Source organism: Chiroxiphia lanceolata, chromosome 4, assembly GCF_009829145.1.
Source record: "Chiroxiphia lanceolata isolate bChiLan1 chromosome 4, bChiLan1.pri, whole genome shotgun sequence".
In the NCBI taxonomy this organism is placed as follows: Eukaryota; Metazoa; Chordata; class Aves; order Passeriformes; family Pipridae; genus Chiroxiphia; species Chiroxiphia lanceolata.
Genome location: NC_045640.1, coordinates 11,175,777 through 11,182,653, shown reverse-complemented (window position 1 = coordinate 11,182,653; position 6,877 = coordinate 11,175,777).

Here is a 6,877-nt window from a genome sequence, read left to right as displayed (position 1 = left end):
GGAATAATACCGAAAGTTTCCACTGACAATAAATAAGAGGAACAGTATTGTGAGCTATTTGTCCAGTGAGATAAAAGTCTTCAATCCTTTTACTATTACTTCCAGATAAAGAGGTAAAAGTATAATTTTTTTATTATTGTTTTATCTGAGGCCAAAATGTAAGAGTGGGGGCTACTTTTAAAGTCATAGTGGGTTTTGCAATTTTTCCATTTTTTTTTCTCTAATAAGTGGAGGGGGGGAATACACAAGCAAAAAAGAAAGAAATTCCCTCCACCCCTGTGCCTGCAGAAGAATAAAACTAAAAAGAAGTAGGAAAAAAAATATCTAAAGAATTCCAATTATACAATTGCTTGATATAAGCAGCTTGCTTTCTGCACTGTTCATGAATAGAAAAATAAGTCAAATTTGTTATTACAAATGATTCATGCACTCAATCTTTCATCTCATAATATCATTGCCAACAAGGCCTCTGGTAATGCAGACAGTTATGCTCCTTTATAATAATTATTGAACTAGCTGATTTGTACAGTTAGAAGCTTTTTAGAAATGCTCACGAACATCAGACTTGAAAAAACATGGAAGAGTTAAGGCTAGATTAGGAGTTGTCTCATCAGATTAGACTGCTCAAAAGGTGAAGGAAAAAGATTGGAAAGAAAATAAAAATCTCCACGCAGATCGAAGGAAATTAGGGCTAACCAGACAAAACAAGAATCAAAGGACCCTTCCAAGCTATGCATTGGTGTTACCTCCTCCAGCGGGTGCCCAGCAGTCGTGCCCTTATCCTTGTTGTCTGCCTGGGGAACACCTCTGGCTGGGAAGGGTCCTGAGCTGCAAATCACTGGATGTCGAAAGAATATTCAGGGCATCATTACTGAGGGCTTTCCTGTTTTCTTACGCTTCTCTAAGCACCTTGGGGTTTTGGTCTTTCTCCCACCTCACCATTAATAGATGTTAGTGCTCTAAATGCTACTCATGCTTCTTCACAGTCACTGAGGAGTGAGACGACCCCAAAGGGCCAGGCCTGGAGCCTGGGGCAGTCTCCCAGTGAGGATGAGAGTGGGGGGTCCTGGGGACACCAGCTCAAGGTCTAGCAAAAATTTGACTATCAGTCCCACGAAATAAACTGACACTGCAGCTGTGGATAAGCTATGGGCATATATCTTGGCTCCAGAAACTGTGACCAAATAAAATGCATGAAGAGCCACCTAAGAAATTGTTAATTGGCTCCAGAAGTCATATGAGAGGTAATGAATGTGATTTCACCTCACTGCTCTGTCCTCTTCTGTACAAAGTACAAAGTACAAAACATAGCTACGTAGATGAGTGACTCGTTTGAGAAATTCTCTCTGCCACCTGATGCCTGGAGAAGTCCATTACAATGCTGGAAATATCTGCTCCAGTTCCTGCTCCTCCAAATGCTTGTTTGTACAAGTGTTTGGAAAACACTCTGGAATAAACCACATCTCTCAGACAAGCCCCTGACAGAGCAAGTGTTAATTTTGACTGTGCTTCTTATCAGTCTCAGAAGATGTGTTCTCGATCTATCCCATCCCATCTGAACAGTCTGACCAGCAGGCTGCTGACTCTTCCACAACAACATTCAGGGTGGGACCAGAAGTTTTCTCTGAGACCTGAATGCTGTTCCAGCTCTGTTGAGTGAACACTTTATTGTAGGTCATACCAGTGTCTTGCAACTCTTGTTTACAGCATAAAAACTCCAGGAGGCCCCGTTGGAAAAGTGTGTTTTACAACAAGACCTGACCTACTTGTCTTTGCTGATGTTACTGACTATATTGACTTCTACCATATGATCACTAATTTATTTCTCTCTCTCAAACAGGCTTTTGTCTTTCCTGGTTTTTTTGTTCAATAAGCCACAAGTTGGAAGGGAGATTTCTGTACACAGCAGGACTGTAGATGAGCAGAGACCCAACTGTAGGTGGAGCTAAGAAATCCATAGACATGTTTCTTCCTAATATCTTCAGTTCATCATGAAAGATATAGCTACATTTTTCCATTCTTTATTTTAAATATTCATCTCTTATAATCTTTTTCCTAGAGTGCAAAACATAGGAAATTATTTTTCTTTAAAATTATATCTTAAATATTATAGGTATTCACAAAATAACCTCAAATATGTTCTCTTCCAGTTTAAATGGAAGGGTATTAAAATTTTTAAAAAATTATTGGCTGTATTAACTTTTGGATAAATGAAGGAAATAATAAAGATGACTGTTTTTCATTCCACACGTTCAGTAAATTGAGCTTATATGATAACTTTCATAGGATAAATGTTAGTTTAAATTATCTGCATTTGACCTTTAAGCTAGTATTAAAATGCTAAACCAATTTATGCTGTTAAAATGCATTGAACAAATTATATGACAATAACTCTTATACAATGTGAAGCAATTTTGATGATCTTTAAAGATAGTGGATGGTATTTATGATAACAGCTCTAAGCGCCTTTATATCACAGCTGTGGTGAGGCTTAATGTGGCAGGAACTGTCAGACTGGATCAATACATGCTTTTCAGGCTTCTTTTGGTGCCATAATCCAGCCCCTGCAAGAAGTGACCTCATGAGCTGCCTAAGCTCTTGTTGTTCTTGTTCTGTGTTGTTAATTGAAGAATATCGAGGCTTACAAAAATGACAAAGCTGAGCAAAAGCTAATTATGAAAGAAAAACAATAAAGCCAGGGGTGAGACTAGGTCAGCTTTCAGTGGGAGTCCAGAGCCTACTATATTTTTTCTGCTGTCTGTCTACTGGTGTTTGAGAGAAGAAACTAACACTTCTTGCATACTAAATTAGTGAGTAAAATCAAGTAAGTATTTTAGTTTTTTCCGGAGAAGCTTTTGTTGCTTCAAAAAAGAAAGCCATCAATTCACCGTGAGGAAGCTGTAGGCGACAACTAACAACTTGAAGACAAATGAACCGCTTGTCTTTCCTATTTATTTCCCTCTCATTTTACCTGTTTCCCCCTCTAATACCCAGCTCTCTGGCTGTCTCACACAGCCAGACGTGAGGGTTGTGGGATCGGGCCCTTCAGCGATATGAAGGCAGTAGCACCTTGACTTATTCAATCTAACAAGGGCCGCAAGGATAACAAAAAGAAAAGCTTTTAGCATGAAGGTGGAAACATCCGCGGCAATGAAAGTGAACAGTGTTAGAAACCTCAAGGGAAAACACAACCTCACTGTTAAACCGAATTTTTGCTTTAATTTAAAAGCCTTTTTTATGGAAGCACAGGGGCAGACAGCTTAGTGTGTTCATCTGCTCAGGACTCAGTTGACTGTAAGCAAAAATATGACAGATTCCTAAGCTGGTGTGTAAGAGATTGCCTAATACCTGGACAGAGTCACCAAGTGACAGCTGCAAATAATTGGCTGCACCTTTTCTTGAGTATTTTAGTAATATACAATAGATTACTAGCCATAAAAAAAACATCTCACAGGGATCTCAGTCCTTGTGCAAGGTCTTATACTCCAGTAGGAATTCTGCCCTTCTCTGGGTCTCAAGTTTAATTATCACAGTGATTTCTCTGCCTTTGGAAAAGCTGTGCTACACCAAAGCCAGATGTATTTCTTATTGGATAATAGCTCCATATACCTTTCATAGAAAATATTGTGCTGAGTCCAGCTGTAGATTATACATTTGATATGCAGACACTAAATTAAAATATAAATGGACTATGTAAGTGACATGTGTTTGATGTTAATGTTAGAGAAACCTAGAAATGAGATTAAGAATTTAAAAATGTCTTATAGTTTCCTACGGGAAGATTTTACGCTACAGGAGTTTAGGTGTATGTTTTCAAACACGTTATTAGTATTTTTAAGCAACGCATATAAGATCATGCAAACATATTCCAGAGCCATCTTTTCTTCCTCTAAAGTACTTGGATAAAATGTCACTATTGAGATATGAGCACAGATGCCCTTTTATTACCCTTAAAGTTAAGTATGTAAATGGAGTTCATTCTTTTCCTTAAACATCACAAAATCACAGTAAAAGGAATGCAGTCTCAACAGCCATGCAAATTTAAGTGAAGATCTCCCAACATTGTACATACAGACAGAATAGTGTATTCCTACTTCATGTTATAAGAAAAATAATCTAGTATTGATGTATCATTACCAAAAGCTACTTAAATCATGTTGATCTACAAACACATTCAGAAAGATATCTGAAAAACAGATAGAATGAGATATTGGATCCTTTCTAATAACTAAGACAGAAATCTTTGAGTACCATAAGGACCAAGCAAAGAAAACTGAGCCACAAGGGATTTTTGTCCAGAAAGACAGAATATAGATGCATGGGTACAACTAAAACTTAGAACTGAGGGGTAAAACTTGTGGTTTAAAACATATTTCTGGGGTTTTTTTCCAAGCATTCTCGGACTTTTCAGAGGATTTTTGCAAACTGAGACAACCATAGGAGCAGGCATTCAGGAATTTTTCCTGTGTGCAGTCCCTCTGGACAGAGTGGGTGGCAGCAGCTCTGGACCTGATAGCTTTTCAGCCCCATGAAACTGAAAGGTGAGGATCATATTAAAGAAAATACAATGGTAAATAATAGGGCAGAAGGAAAAGGCACAGACTACAAGGCTGCCAAACCCACCCAGGAAGAACTCCTGCTGTCACAGTGCTGTGCTCTGTTTGGCAATCCCAGCCCCTCTACTTGCAGGGTGTCATGGGACATTATCCTCAGCACTCCCCAGCCAAAGCTGGCTCATGCCATGGGTGGGGTGTGTGTGTGGGCATGCAGTCCATGCAGGCATGCAGTCCAGCTCTGCAGCTCCCTAAGGCCAGCTGCAGAGGGAAACCCGGCCTTGGCATTGTCTCAAGTGTGTGTTGCAAGGCTGAACATCTCCAGGAGAGAGGAGTAGTGCCCATGACCCAGCTCTATCTGAACTCTCCCTGACTGTGACCCTCGCAGCCTTTCCCTGGGGTGTAGCCAGACCACCCCAGCCTGGGTTGCAGGTGGGACTCCCCAAAACTTGCTTTGCCCCAGCCTTGCAGTGGCTGGCCTACATCAGCCTCTGCATGTTCCAGGGCTGGATCCTGGCTCATAGGTGGTTTTGTAGCTGCATCTTGTGACAGAGAATTAACTGGAGTGAGGGCATATCTGCTCCATCCCATCTGTGCCGGAGCAGCCCACCCACAGCAGCCCACTGAGCAGAGCACCCGCTTGGGAGAAGCAGGGTGGGCTTGTTTGGGTTTTGTGGGTTTTTTTATATTCCTTCCCTTGAACCAGCTGAAAGAAATGAAAAGGCTGTTTGCTGCAGCAGTATCTTTGTTCCCCCATCTCCTTCTCTTCCCCATCCCTGCAGGGCTCCTTACAATGGCTGGGGACACACGCCTTGGGTTCCTCCGCCAGGTGCAGGCAATCCTGTCTAGGAATTTTGACTGTGGCTGATTCACATTTTTGGGCAAACTCACACTGCTTGTCTGAATCCCAAGCTTGCAGGTGAAGAGCAGGGTCAGGCTCCAGTTTCCATCTGCTGCCCCTCCACTGCAATCTGTCTGGGGGAGCCATCCTCCAGATGCTTGAGGAAACTATTGCCTTTTCTTTTAAAGGATTAAAGTGTATTATTAATAATGCTGATTATTAGTGGGTTTGGAAGAGTCCACTCATTAACTGAGTCCTTTCTTCCTAGACATTGCCCAAATTCAGAGCTCTTCCATGCTCACAGTAACAGTGGTGTTTGTTGCCCACTATTCATGGGCTGAAGAGAAATTACTTCCAATCTAAACACATCTTTAATCAAAAAGCAAATATTGCTGCACGGATCCAACACTGGTCACATCTTTTTCCAACATGACAGGAACTGAACCCAGACAGACTTTTTTTTCTGTGCTTATTAAGAAATCCTTTGAAGCTGGTGGTGACCCCTGAGAAAGTTTATGCAGAAGAGCCATGCTTAAGAAATCACATTAGTGTCTGAAAAAGAGACACATTTTAATTTCACTCCCTTTATCTTTGAGGAAAGAAAGCAGTGAACAATAGCCCACAACATGAGACAATGGAAGTACTTTAAATTGGTAAGTCAAAGCTCTTTTTTTTTTTTTAATGCAACAAATAGCCAAATGCATCAATTAAGGAAGCTCCAGGAAGGAGCAGAAAAGAGCATTAAGCAAAGAACACCAGGAGGGAGAAAGCAACATGTTAAGGCATCTAAGGAACTGCAGAGAAAAAGAAGTGTCAAGTGAAATATACTTAGCGATCTGAAACATACAGTCACCCAACATTGCTTTGCATTATAAAAACCAGAAGATGGCCAAAGAGGAATTTAACATCATGTAAAATGGAATGGAATTTATAAAGAACAGGAATTTCTGAAGCATGAAAAAGCAGCCTGCAAAAAAAAAAAAAAAAGCTTAATATACAGAGTTATGTTGAGTACGCTGGGTTGTTGGTTTCTTTTTTCTTGGTGCACATGCTTGGACCAAAATTTAAAGCCTGCCTTCCACACCAAATCCTGCATCCTGATTCTTTGTGCACTGCAGTTAACAGGACCACTCCAACCTACAGCACTGAGAGCAAACCTTAGAGAACTCTTCTACACACCTGGGAGTTGTTCACCCAGGGGTGCCCGAGTGATCCAGCCCGAGGAGCAAACTCTGCACATTTCTAATCCCACTACCTGACCTGCACATGCTCCCACATGCTCAGCAGCCTCACATGGGGCACATGGATCAGGATGAAGAACAGACATCTTGGTATCTTATATCTCTCTGTTAGAAATGCATATAGTAGTCTTCTGGAACACATTTTCTTGTGATGGTCATACCGCCTGACCAATCAGCTGTTTGCCTAAGGATATGCATGTTTAGTTAAATATATACATTTAATACTATACTGATTTATAAAT